This window comes from Lathamus discolor, chromosome 10, assembly GCF_037157495.1.
Source record: "Lathamus discolor isolate bLatDis1 chromosome 10, bLatDis1.hap1, whole genome shotgun sequence".
NCBI lineage: Eukaryota > Metazoa > Chordata > Aves > Psittaciformes > Psittacidae > Lathamus > Lathamus discolor.
The window spans coordinates 458,541-473,130 of NC_088893.1; the positions used below are offsets into that span (position 1 = coordinate 458,541).

The 14,590-nt window shown below is 51.6% G+C and overlaps 1 long non-coding RNA gene across 1 annotated transcript; it reads right to left on the minus strand.

Annotated features, from left to right (window-relative positions):
- Window positions 1-3,954: 3,954 nt before the first annotated feature.
- LOC136019875 (uncharacterized) lies at window positions 3,955-14,240 on the minus strand. The gene is made up of 2 exons (XR_010615100.1): window positions 14,165-14,240; window positions 3,955-6,272 (listed from the first exon to the last, which is right to left on the minus strand). It is a non-coding gene; the product is annotated as an uncharacterized LOC136019875 (long non-coding RNA).
- Window positions 14,241-14,590: the final 350 nt, after the last annotated feature.

A 14,590-nucleotide genomic window follows, 5' to 3' on the forward strand; every position in this document is an offset into this window, starting at 1 on the left:
CTAATGCATTCCTGATGCTCCAAATCCTTTCCAGCCAAGGCTCAGCATGCATAGCTGCTGGAGGGGGAGCCCTGGGGATGAAGCATCAGCAACAAAGACATCTTCTCTGCTTGGAGGCACAACGACGTTCTGCAAGGCTCCTGCTCGAGGCAGCTTCCACAGTCACGGCAGGAGGTGGGAGGTCCAGTGCCTGGTCCTGGTGGATCAGGATGCCTTGATGGGTGCATACATGACATCTGGTGTCACCCTCAGCTGCGGCTGGTCAATGCTGCCTCCAGTTTAGACGTAAATGCTCATCACATCCTCCACCTCCGCGCTTTCCACGCGAGACTCCTCCACATGCAAGGCCTAGAGAAGGCCAAAGAAAACACCAAAGGTGGGACTTCTCCAGAGGTCATTTTGGGATCAGGAGGGGTGCCGAGCTGCTGACCGTCTGCACGCAACAAAGAGCTGGCAGAGGCAGCAGCTGCGTAAAGCCCAGATGGCTTTACCCACCATAGTGGCGGGGGAACATTGGTCCCAGCACCCCATGGATGCAAAACTGGCTCAGCCCATCAGGTACACCCAGCCCTGAGGGAGTGCTTCACACGAATTCATGAGACCAGGAAGCAGGGGGGGATGAGCTCTGAGGCACAAGTTCTTCCCTGTGAGGGTGCTGAGGCGCTGGCACAGGGTACCCAGAGAAGCTGTGGCTGCCCCATCCCTGGCAGTGTTCAAGACCAGGTTGGACACAGGGGCTTGGAGCAAGCTGCTCCAGTGGAAGGTGTTCCTGCCCATGGAAGGGGCTGGAACTGGAGGAGCTCTCAGGTCCCTTCCAACCCAAACCAGGCTGGGATTCTGTGACTATCTGCACGGTTCTCTGTAGCCTCTTTGCTGCTGCTGCTGCTGCCCCAAACTGTCCCAGGGCTGCACAGCCCTGCAGGGTCAGGCTGCCTTTGGCTCTGACTAGGAGGGAGGTGGAGGGGAAGTATGTGTGCAGCCGGAAAAGTGCAGGCACTTTGCAGCCTTCGCAGCCTTCGCTTACAAAAATGGATCAACTTCCTGCTTTTATACCCAGCACCCAGTTTTTCGAGCTTAGTGCATCTTCCTCAAGCCAGCAGTGGGCATGTCCCAGCTGCCTGTGCCCACGAGCTGCCACGTTTCCCCCTGTACCTCCTGCTGGTCACTGACTCTCCCCTTCTGCTGCTGAGCTGCACCTGGGAAAAGAGAGAGTGTTATTCTTCGGCAGCCACACTGCGGGTCTGCACCTTCCTGCCTGCCAGCACGGGACACCAGGGCTGCTTCTATGGCACTTTCACCAGGGGGTGACATAGATTTTGCCTTTAAGATGGGGATTTCTGTAACTACTTCTCTAAGTTTGAGTGAAATCTTCCCCTGGGAACAAATGACTTTGTTACCTGAAACAGGCACCCTCAGGGGTGAAGGGTCTGAAGACATCCCTGGTGGAAGCTATGGAGACACACATCTTGTTGCCTTGTTTTGAAGTGGAAACCCCCCAGGGTCCTCTCTGCAGCTGGAGGTTTAAGGGAACTGCAGCAGAACAGTCATGGCCACACTTAGAGGGCGCATTTCAGAGTCCATGAAATTGCACTTTTACAGCCTAGATACATGGCAGCATCTTGATGCTGGTCTTCGAGCTAAAAGTTCTCCAGAAAATCATTGCAGCAGCATTGCATTGTGCTGTGCTTCTGCTGTAGGAAGCCTGCAAGAAATTTCTTGTATTATTCTGCAAGAAATCTGGAGAGGGGCTTTGGACAAGGGGCTGTAGGGACAGGACAAGGGGAATGGCTTTAACCTGCCAGAGGGGAGACTGAGATGAGCTCTTAGGCAGAAGCTCTTCCCTGTGAGGGTGCTGAGGCGCAGGCACAGGGTGCCCAGAGAAGCTGTGGCTGTTGCTCAAGGCCAGGTAGGACACAGGGCCTTGGAGCAAGCTGCTCCAGTAGAAGGGGTCCCTGCCCGTGCCAGGGGTTACAACTGGGTGGGCTTTACGGTCCCTTCCGACACAAATCACCCTGTGGTTCAATGCTTTATAGGGGACCCAAGCTCTGGCAGCAAAGGGGTCTGCCTCTCCAGGGCTTGCAGGGAGCTGGCTGTCAACCACGGCAGTGCCCCAGAGAGGGCTGAGAGACGAGCTCTCACCACTCAACACTCTCAGTGTTATCTGTCCCCTGGCACTGTACTGCACCGCACCATTTCACAGCCAGGTTTGCCCCTCTGGCCACCTACACGCGAAGGAGCTCTCAGTCCTTGTGCTCTGACAGGAAGTGGAAAGGCAAAAGCAAACCCCGCTCCTGCTCTTCATCTACCAGCCGATGGAGCAGCCGCTGCCACCATGACCCTGCTAGGACTGAAGCCAAGGCAGGTCCCCAAGGGCACATGTCATGGGAATGGCAGTCTTGGGGTCACCATCGAGCTGGCGCTGTCACCCAGCCAAGGAGCCCCACCAGCATCACCCCTCTGCTGGGCTGCTCCCGGCAGGAACTGAAGCTCAGGCTGATGGCCACCACGCCTCTGAACGGTGCCAGGGCTGTCAGCTCAGCCAGGGAGGAAGCCGACAACTCTTCCTCGGGCCCCGGTGCAGCACGGGGGTTCGTTTTGGGGCCAGCTTTTCTTCCTGCCTCAGCTCACGGGCTGCTACAACTGCTGGTGGTGGGACCTGGGGAAGAGAGGGAGTGTCTGTGACCCTTCTATGAGCCTATTTCAGAGCCCCGAGTGATGCCAGGGCAGGAGGTGAGAGCACCAGGGCTCAGCACTGCTAAAGCAGCATCACCCATCATCAGCAGGGGAAGCCTCCCCCCGGCTCTGAGGTGGGGACCTTGAGCACCGGCAGCAAAGGCAGGACAAGGCTCATTAGGAAGTAGGAGATGAAGGATTTAAGCATTCCTCCAGCTCCAGCAGGGCTTGAGAAGCCCTAAGAGAACTGTGATAAGGATTTGCAAAGCACCAAGAGTAAAAACACAGGGATTAAAAGTGCGCAAATGGTAAAATGCAACTCTATAAGCAATGCCCATGACACCGTGAACCACCAACCTTCATAGCAGAGCCCATCACCTACAGGGGAACGCAACACGTCCCAGCTCTCACTCCATCCTTCCCGCCCATGAGCATGGCCAGGGCCATCGCCGTCAGCCCAATTACTGCTGCCTCCACTCACATCGCCTGCACTTGGCTGGGTGATGTGTCCTGTCTGGGTTTGCACCTGAAGGTGACGCTGTCTGTGAGCAGCAGCAGGGACGTGTTCTCAGGGAAGAGCTTTGCGTGGCCAAAATCAATCCATCTTTCCTCCAGCCCAGGGAAACCACTCACTTCTCTAATACCTAAAGGCAAACAGCCAGTGAGGTGCTTGCTTTCATGAACGCACAGCACAAGAGAACTCTTCCCAGCAGGAAGTCCCATGCCTCCCAAAGGAGTCCCATGCCTCCTTTCACGCACCCAGGAATAGCCCCCAAGCTCCAGGGCATGGGTGCTGCAGAGAGGCCTCTTTGAACACCCTCTTCTCAGCACCCTTTGGTCCCCAGCCCTGTGCTCGGACCCTCCGGGACGTACTGGGGAGGAGTGGGATGCAGCAAGTGGCCATCCCCGTGGGAAGTGCCTGCTTCTCCTGGCCCAGGGCACGGTCACAAGGGTGGAAGCTGCTGGTCACAAACCTCTGCAGGGCCCAGGAAGGAGCTGGGAGCCAGCACCAGCTATCTTTCTCTCTCATGATGCAGACTTGCAGCTCAGGGTGGGCAGAACAACCCCTGGACACCTCTATGGCTCCATAGGATTTTCCCTGCTCAGGGAAAGCTGGAGGTCTCAAAAAACACCCAGTTTTGGGGAAGGACAAACTGGAAAGAGTGAAGTCCCTTCCTTTTACTTTCAGCCTGGAAACAGCCAGCAATCAAAGATAACAATGGTACCTTTGCCTTGGTTCGGAGAAAACTCCAGGAACAAACTCACCAACAGAGTTTCAAGTTGACAAGCAGGTATTCTTTATTGCGGCGCCGGGAGATACGGGGGATAGTCCCCGTATTGCTATACAGGCCATCCTTATATATGAGGCTGCACATGAATTACATCATTTTCTGAAAAGTTTCCCACAAGCATACAAAAACTGTGATGGTGGTTTTTAAGGGTCCTTTACTTCTCCCAACAATCCTCATAACTCCTGGCAGTCTTTGAAGCACCAGCTTAATTAACATCACAGACATAGCAATCATCCCGTCCTTCTACTTATCAGTTAGTTTAACTGCTCCCATCCTGGACATCTGCTAGACTTGTGATACTGCCCAGTAGATGTTTACACCAGCTTAATGGGTTCATTAACACCACAAACATAACAATCAGCCTGTCCTCCTACTTATCAGTTAGTTTAACTGCTCCCATCCTGGGCATCTGCTAGTCCCAGATACTCCCCATCCCCAGGTAAGGTTTTTCTATTCTGCTTTCCATACACTTTTTGTACTAAGGTCCTAAGGTCCTGAAACTATGTCGGCTACCTTCAAGCACCGCAGTTATTTTCCATTACAAAGCCATCAAACTTAACCTTACTTAGAACTGATTACATTGTGCTTTTGTGCCTCCTTCTCTCAACACATAATAGCTCCTTCCTCAGGTAGCTGAACAGCTTCCAGTAGTCGTAGAATTTCTGTAGCATGTTTAATCTGTTTCGTGTTCAAAAGTCCTCGTTCTTTCCAGGTGGCACCATGCGCACGGACCATGCCAAATGCATATTTAGAATCAGTCCAAATATTTATCCTTTTGTCTTTAGCCAGTTCCAGGGCTCTCGTTCAGTATGTTCCAGAGGTTTCTTTCAAATCAGGTCAGCTTGAATACACAGTCTCTATAGTGGCCAAGCAGTTGTGTGTTAATAGTTCCTGTTGGTTGTTCCTGCAAAAGGATGCTGGATTGACAACATTAGTGACCACGATTTCTATATCATTGTGTTCCACAAGGGTGGCCTGGTATTTTAAAAAAACATGACGGAGATAACCGGTGGGCTTCTTTCTGTTCCAGGACTGCTGATACAACATGGGACACTAGCACAGTAACCTTTTGTCCCAAGGTAAATTTGTGAGCCTCTTCAGTATTCATGACAACTGCTGCCACAGCCCTTAGGCATCCAGGCCATCCTTTGCTCGCTTCATCCAGCTGTTTTGAAAAATACACCACTGCCCTCTTATAGGGTCCTGGGTTTCTGAGTAAGGACCACCAAAGCTATTCACTGCTCTTCATAGGAATATAGCCAAAAGGATTCAGTCACATCCAGACACAGAGCTGCAGTTCTCATTAGCTTTGTCTTTTAAATTTCTAAAGCCCTCCTCTGCTGAAACAGTCCATTCCAAAGAGAGAGGGGTTTCTTTTAACAGTTCACATAGGGGTCTTACCAGAACACTAGAATCATGCATCCAAAGCCTGCATCGTCCAGTCATTACCAGGAATGTCCGGAGCAACTTGGTGGTCGATGGTCGTGGAGTTTGACAAATGGCTTCTTTTCGAGCAGTTCCAAGTTCTCTCTGTTCTCCTGTTATTTCATATCCTAGGTAGGAAACTCAGGTTTGGATTAGTTGGGCCTTTTGTCTGGATACCCAATAACCACTCAGTCCCAGAAAACTCAATAATCCCACCATTCACTGGACACGTTCTTCCTTTGTTTCTATGGCAATTAATAGGTCATCCACATCTTGTAACAGAGTCCCCGTCTGAGTGGGTGGTTTCCATGATTCTAGTGCCAGTGCTGATTTTGAAAACTCGCTGGACTGTTTTTAAACCTTTGAGGTAATACTGTCCAAGTTAATCGGGTTTTCCTTACTGTGTCAGGATTTTCCCATTCAAAAGCAAATAAATTCTGGTTTTCTTTGGCCAATGGTAAACAAAGAGTCCTTTAAATCCAAGACGGCAAACCATTTCTGATTATTATTCAATTTAGTCAATAAGGTATACGGATTAGCTATTACTGAATTAATATCCTCTACAAATTTGTCGATTGCTCTGAGATCTTGAACCAATCTGCAACTTTATTTCTTTACCGGCAAGACAGGAGTATTATATTCCAATTCACATTCAATTAATAATTTATATTTTAAAATTTATCAATGATTTTTAATTCCCTTTCCCTGCAATTTTAGGGGGATATTGTTTTATTCTAATTGGGCAGCCCCCACCACCCTTTTTATTCCTACTTCAACAGGCAAAGCATTTTTCGCCTTACCTGGAACTTCACACGCCCATACTCCCAGATATACCTGATTAAGGATTTCTTCTATTTCAGGGAGGTCCTCCTGTTTGCTTTTCTGTTGAATTAAAGAGAAACTCAAAACTGCATTTAATTGATCATTTTTAACTCTTAATTCCATTTTGCCTTCTTTAAATGTTGCGTCTCATCCTAAACATTTCGGAGAATTTAGCATGCATAAAATTTATGCTTTCCCATTTGTTTTCCCAATTTGTAGTTTAAGGGTTTCAGAAAGAACGCCTCCTTTTTTTTTTTTTTCCTCTTTTTCTTGGTGACCAGTAGCTCCCAAATCTGTAACAAATTCTTTTCCCTCTGATTTAATGCCGCATAAGTTGCTCCTGTATCCACTAAAATTCCACTTTATTTCCTCTAGTCCCTAGTTTTAATTTAACAGGTGGATCTGCTAGGGTAGATTCCCCAGGTCCCCATCAGTCTAGTTCCAATTCAGCCACCGGAGCCACCCCATGGCACTCCCCCCAGGGCAATCTCTCTTCCAATGTCCAAACTCCCCCCAGCACACACAGATCTGGTCTCATAGGAGACGAACCCACTCCCCCACCTCCGCCCGACATCCCTCCACCTCTGCCTCCCCAGCACTCATCCCACGCTCAAACACAGGAACTGCCCGAGCTCCCCTCCTTGCCCTCTTGGTTTTCCTTAGCATCTTTCCCCAGTATCACAATCTGAACAACATCTCTCCAGCTTAGCTTTCAGTTTTTCCCTGCCCTTTTCCAAAGCCAAAATTAAGGGATCTGGCAGAGGTATATTAATTTCACATTCCGTCTGTCACTTGGGGTCGTTTCTTAAAGTGAAAAACATATCTGCATACATTACTTATCCCATTTTCCTTGCCACCTCAAAACAACATTAATTGCAACAATGTATCATAATTCCAAGTTCCATTTTTAGGATATTTTTCCTGATCTTCCAAACTATACAAAGGCCACCATCCGTTACAATATTTTTATCAACGTTTTCTCATTTACCGAGCCCCCAGGAAACCCTCCCAGTTCTTTCAAACGTGCCAAAATGCACCCTAAAGGACTCTTTTTCAAGATCTCTCCCCTCTGCTGATTTCCCATTATCAATCTCACGTTCTCACACACACACACACACACACGGGATCCCACAGACACACTCCACACAGTTACAACACTTGAGACAGAGACTAAAATTGTATCAAACTAACAACAGTTATAACAACCTGCCACCGATACCAAAATCACAAGACCAAAATCATCACTATAATGAGCCACAAAATAGACACTCCACAGTTACAACACTTGAAACAGAGATAACAATTAATAATACATTTATAACAGTCTGTCACCAATACCAAAATCACAAGACCAAAATCATAACTATAACAAGCCACAACGTAAGTCAAATACCAGTAAAATCCAAAACCTTTTCTACAAGACGCCCACCTCGTCTTGCAGGACCTCAACCACAAGATGCCCTCTGCTTCTTGCGATTGTGTCCTGGGTTTACCAGGAGCCGTTTTGCTCCTTCTTAGTAACTGGTTCAAGCTCTGTGTTTTGACTTCCAGCCTGGGCAGACAGCTGATAACACCGATTGGTTTTAACTGTTGTTAAGTAATGTTTATTCTGGCCAAGGACTTTGTGAGTCTCATGCTGTGCTGGGGACGAGGGGAGGCCGGGAGGAAGCAGAGACAGGACACCTGACCCAAACTAGCCAAAGAGGTATTCCGTACCACAGCACGTCATGCCCAGGGAGGTAACTGGGAGTTACCCGGAAGGGCACTCTCTCTCTTCGGGGGGGTCGAACTCGTTCGGCGGTGGTATCGTATTCTCTTGTTATTTTCTCTTATCAATATTATCATTGGTGGTAGCAGTAGTGATTTGTGTTGTACCTTGGTTGCTGGGCTGTTCTTATCTCAACCCGTGGGAGTTACATTCTCCTGATTCTCCTCCCTATCCCACCGGGAGTGGGGAGGGTCGGGGGGGGAGGGGCGAGTGGATGAGCTGTGTGGATCGGTTTAAACCACGACAGATTGTATATGGGTAAAACCAAAATCTTTCTTGCAGGACCCCAACCACGAGATGCCCTCTGCTTCTTGTGCGTATACACCGATAAAATGCAAAACCTTTTGTACAAGACGCCCACTGCGTCCTGCAGTGATACAGGGTTAATAAATGTACATGGGAACAATACAGGGGATTGTATAAGAGAGTTAGAAGAATTCCTTGCTTAAACAAAAGTATTGTCTGTTGTAAACACCTATCATGCTTACTAAACAGAACAAGGCACAAACTACTGATAAGGGGAGGAGACAGAGGCCTGATTCTACTGATAAGCAACTATTGACAAGGAAATGCGAATGTCTGGGTCTATTGATAAGGGGGAGAAGCTGATGATTTATGGATGAGGTACCGACTAAACCCTAAAGCCATGCGCGAAGATTAAAAGGTGAAAAGTTTAAGAAGAGGAAGACTCGTTTACTTCATCTTGAGGATCCCTGCCCACAGGAGGAAGACTCATTTACTTCATCTTGAGACCCCTGCCCATGACCAGAGGGGGCACTGCGCAGGCGCAAAGGACCTTCTAGCTCATTATAATACGAAGCGGGGACACATACTAAATACGTATAGGCGTATCAGTAATCTAATGCATATGTATGCCTTAAGGGAATAAATGTAAAGGAAAAACGACCCTGGGTGTGCATGCTTTGGAGGAACAATCCCCATGCACCTCAGCGCTGAATAAAGCATACCTACTTTACAACTTTAACGAGTTGTGGAGTCAATCCGCGTATCAACCCAAGTACCAACATCTAACTGGCCTCAGCAGACAGACGCCAGACCAGACCAAAGAGGTCCTGGGGAAACCATTTCAGAAGAACACAGGTAACTGAAATCACTTCCAGGGACCAGGGTCAGGACTGGCTGGGAGCAGGGACACAGGAGCCAGCACATACCGAGCTGGCCGCGGTGTAACTGCCAGGCACACTTGAGGGACTCCGGCACCGTGTGGTGGCAGCGAGTGGCAGCAGCGAGGACGGGCCTGGTGTCACCGGGCAGCCACAGCAAGGCCGGGCTGGAGCTGCCACACAGCCAGAGCACCATAGCCTGAGCTGCTGGGAGAGACGGGACAGAACTGGTGACACTGGTGACACACACACAGGGACACACACGCAGGAGTTGCTGCTGCTGCCCAGCCCCACATCCCCATGCCAGGCACTGGCAGCACACTGGGAAAGCTGGACGCATCCCCACAGTCATCACTGATGGACACAAGAGGTGAGAGAGAGCTCATGCACTGAGGAGGGGAGAAGTGGGTGGGATCAAAGGAAAGGCCGAAGAGGGCTGGGAGGCCCATTTTCAGCCTCTTCTCTCTTGTTGGCCTCCCCCCGTTTCTGGGATAAGGGCAGGAGAGGACCGGGAGGGAGGCTGGAGCTGCACCCCCAGCTCCTGCCCATCACTCACGGACAGCAAGGAACCGTCAGGGGCTCGGGGAGATTTCTAACCAACCTCAGCCCATCCAATGCAGCAGCTGCAGCAGCAGCAGACACAGGGCGTCTCCTGCTTTGTGACTCCCAGCAGAAAACAGTCCTGGGAAACCAATGAGCACCCAGGATTTATCAGGCAAAGCAATTCCAGAAGGGACCACAACAAAGCAATTCCAGAAAGGACCACAACGTGCTGCCAAAGCCTCATCTGCTGCAGGTTTCGGCCTCTCTCTGGCCTCCCCACTTTGAATACCCCATTCCTGGGCAGAACTACAGAGCTATGGGACAGAGAGAAAAGTGACCCTGGGTAGAGGCACAGGGAGTGGAGGAATCCAGGCATTAGGTCAGTTCTAGAAGAGCATCAAAACACTGAGGAGGAGGATGAGGGGGATCTCTGCTGCTTCTGAAGGACACCACCAGCACGGAAGAGAATCCAGCCAGGGTTAAATCTTAGCCTGGAGATCATGGGACCATTTCTCAGAGGGAGATCTGTAACAGCTCCTCAATGCAAGGGCAAAACCTTCCAAGCATTAAGATGTGAAGCCACACAGAGCACCCTGTCCTGGTTATCCATTCCTGGAGGGCAGCTCTCAACCCAGCAGGATTTAACAGCACTTTGGTCTCAAATGCACAGAAATGTGGCACCACTGGGGAGACACAGACTCGGCGAGCTTTGCTTATCGAAGACTTGTGATTTTCCGCCATGCTCTCTCAACACTGCAGCTATGGCTGCCCAACCTGCTTCTCCACTCCAGGGCTGAAGATTGCAGAGCTCTCGAAGTTGGCACTAATGTTAGCATAAGAATAAATACATAACCACCGGAATGGTTATATGAGGTGCTTTATTGCAGCGCTGGGAAACCAGGGGCACTCGCCCAAATCTGGCTTCGACCTCGTCACATCGTGTTCGCAATTTATACACTAAAAATTTGGTCACTAATACACATGCAACACGGATTACATCATTAACTAATACATGTGCAGCACCTTTCTGCTCTTTGCATATACACCAACCATTGTGTGGACGCCAGCATTCTCTTATTCTCACTTGACTACCCTTGGTGTGTCCATAATTTCTGCTTCGACAGACTTTCACAATACTTTCTTAAATCCACCCATATACCCTTCACCATATATGGTTATGTTGGCTCTTGCCACCAAGCCTACCATTGTTAACATTGGCTACTGAATAACTATGGTACGAAACTACAAACAATACTGCAAAATTACAGTATTTCCAAAGCCACACTATTGATTTATAAATTGTTCAAATATAATCATTTCTACTATTTATATAGTTATCGTAAAAAATTCGCCCCTTTTTCTAACACTAACAATAAAATCAGCTATTCCATGCTCTCAGACAACAACTCGCCGGGCAGGAACAAACTAAACCAGAGGCAGCTCTGGGGGAAAAGCCTGGAAACAGTTTCCTAACAGAACACGGTCTGAGGTGGGGACGTGCCCCTTCAGCAAAGGCTCACGAGGTTCCTGGCCTCAAGTCACCAGCAGCTTCAGCACTGCACAAAGATTCCAACTTGGAAGTGCCAGATCTGCAGCCACCAAAATGCAACCCCGGCTCCTGGCAGCTGCAGGAATCAGCCACCACGTCACAGACATGGACCTTTGAGATCATCGAGTCCAACATTAACCCGGCGCTGCCGAGGCCACCGCTAAACCCCGTCCCCAAGCGCCACGTCTACACATCTGTTCAACCCCTGCAGGGATGGTGACTCCACCACTGCCCTGGGCAGCCTGTTCCACGCTTGACAACCCCTTCAGTGAACAAACTGCTCCTCATCTCCAGTCTAAACCTGCCCTGGTGCAAACTGAAGCTGTTTCCTCATGTCCTGTCACTTGTTCCTTTGTGAGAAGAGACCAAACACTGCTGTGAAGCCCACGAAACTCCTTAGAGATGCTGACTGAGCTGCAACACCCTGAAAGACTCCCGGATTCTCGCTACAGACTGAGGAACTGGGGCACCAGAGAGCTGACACAGCCCAAGCCAGAGTTACCAGGCACCTGAAGATACACCACAGCACTTGTTCGTCCCTTTGGTGGTCTCCAGCCAGGCAGAAGATGAGGTTTTGTAGAACAGCCAACGCTCAGTCCTGGAAGAACACTTTCCAGCGCACACACACTGAAAATTCAGTACAGGAAAAGGAACTCTCCACTTCTGATGTGCAAGCTCAAGCAAATGAAGAAAAGCCACAGCTAGGGAAAAGCAGGACTTGGCTAAGTTCCAAAGCCAATACGCATCATAAAGAAAGGACTTAAGTCCTTGAACCAAGCACTACGACTCACAAAGCATCAGCCTGTTCTTTAGGATGCACAGGAGAGGAGGCTCTGCCCAGGTTTTGCTATCAAGAAACCCCAACAGGGAAAGGAAAAGAGCAGCCACCTTGTTTGCCCACGCCTGGTGTCCTCAACACAGGACCCAGAGCTCACCTCCAAATCCCTTTCGCAAGTGGCCTCTGCCCGGGGCAGCTCAGCCCTGCTTCCATCTTTCTGCACATGTTCCTTTCATCTCATCTTCTGCCAGTATCAAAACTCACCAGAGAACACACAGAGGCAATGGTGAGTGACCCAGATACTGAACCTCATCACTGAGACCTCCTGCTCCTCTGCTGTCGTTGCTGGAAACAGACACCACCGACAGCACACAGAGAAGCCTCGAATGAAAGCTTCCCAAGAGATCCTAAACCTGAGAGGAGCTGCAGCAACCCCAGAGGCTTTACATTCTGGCTCTGGTTGACCATGAAGGCAACAGCTCTCCCACCAGGAATCAGGTCTGGGAACAGCCAGCTCTTCCCCTTACCTTTATGCTTTTATCACCTTTATCCTGCCCCAGAGCCCACCAGGCAGTGGATGAAAGCCAGGAGCAGGCTCAGATCCCCCACGAGCAGGAGGAAACACTCCAATGTGTTGTGAGCTGAGGAATTCCCTTGAGAGGGAGGCCAAGAGACAGGCTGCGAGGGGAAGAGTGTAATAAGCACATCAACGTATTGGCTTTCACAAATCATAGCCGTTGCTATGTGGCTATAACCGCTGTGAGTTCCCAAAGGTCGCTAAAGACACAAGATTAGACAAGAAGCTGAAAATGGCCAGAACTCTTGAGCAAAAGGGAGTCACATAGAAAAACAATTTATAAAGGTAAAAGAAAAGGGGGGGGGGGAGCTTGGTATAAGAAAAGCCAGTGCCTGAAAAACATAGGGTTAACGTACTTTTAGCCTAACTTAGGTCGAAAATAAAGAACAATGTTTGTGTTGTAAGTCTGTGGAATTTAGTGGCCCCACTGAACATGAATGAATGATTTCACACCATCCTTCTACTTATCAGTTAGTTTAGAGACAGTGCCTCCCAAACATCTGCTAGCTTGGGATACTCCTTATCTGCCCATCCTGCAATAAATTTTGCAGGAAGGTCACACTCTCCCAAATCTTTTCCAGCTATCAGAAGAATTACAGATATGGCTGCTTTCAGCTAGTTTTGTGATTACTGGGGCATCCAACCGTGCCAAAGGTGAAAAGTACACCGCGAGGAAGACTGCTTAGTCCATCCTCAAGACCCCTGCCCACAGTCACTGGAGAGCAGTGCATAGACGCCAAGAGGTGGAGACTAATAAGTTCCTGCAGCTAGTTATAACATTCCCCGCCTATACGCCTCCTGCTCGGAGCTTCTCCGCTGCCTCCAGCGAAGTCTTCGTGCGCACAACCGAAGGCGAGCAACCTCCGCGTCGTTCCGTGTCCCGCTAGGAGCCGGCTCTCGGGGCACCTCCCCCGGACACCTCCCGCAGCTCGCTCCTGCTCGCGGCCACTGCCCCCGCCCGGCCCGGCCCGGCCCGGCCCTGCCCCGCAGGGGTTGTCTTTGCTGCGGGCGGGAGCGCCCGGGCTCTGCCGGAACTGCCGCGGCCGAAAGCTCCGGTCCCTCCCCGGCAGGGGCTGAAGCCTCGACCCCCGCGTGCGCCCGGGGCATGGCCGTTACCTGCGCTGCGGCGGGGAGAGGTGGAGTGAGGCCGCGGCGGGGCCCGGGCGGCTGCAGCGGTCCCAGGGGCGCTCCGCGGCTCCTCCCGGACTCGGTCCCGGCGCCACTGGAGCGGACACGGGGCTCAGGAGCGTCTGCGCAGCGTCCGCGGGACGCCGGAGCCTGCGGAGCGGGTCCCGCCGGTCTCGAGCGGCGCAAAGCGCGGGACGAGCTACTACGACGCCGGGCCCCGAGCTCCGGCCCCCGCGGCGGCTGCGAGCCCGGCTATAGCACCTCTGGTACCATAAAGACGCAGGCCTGTGGCCAGAGCACCGCACATGTACCATGGAAAGGCAGCTAGAGCGCCCCTTCTACCACAGAGAGGAACGCCTGCGGCCAGAGCGTCGCACGTGTACCACAGAGAGCCGACCGCGGTGTCTCCGCTCGGGGCCGCTCTGGCACGCGTCGCCACTGCCCAGGGGGTGTTTCCATCTCGAGGCGCGCGGCTCCGTGCTCACCTGCGGGCGGCGCACGTGCACTGCGCCGGGCACGGGCCGGGCCGGGCCACGGTTCCGCGCTGCCGGCGCCCAGCTCGGGCGGAGCCGCAAGCCCCGCCCCGCCCCGCCCCGCCCCGCCCCGCCTCTTTGCTGTTCCTCCGCCTCGGCTGCGGTCTGCGCGCGGGGATGCCCGGAGCGGCCGTTGGGCCGTAACCGCTGGGTTCCTCCGGAGGCACCGGACCCGTTCGTGCCGCGGGGCTGAGGCGCGGCGCTCCCTGCCCCGGCCGGAACCCGCGGCGGTTCCCCTTCTGCTCCAGCAGCCTCGGGGCCCGTTGTCTTCGGGAGCGGGAGCGGTGGTGCTGGCCCGAGCTCGGCGCTGCCACCCCTTGGGGTGTGGAGCACGGTCTTAGAACGCCGGAGTGGTTCGGGTAGAAGGGACCTTAAATC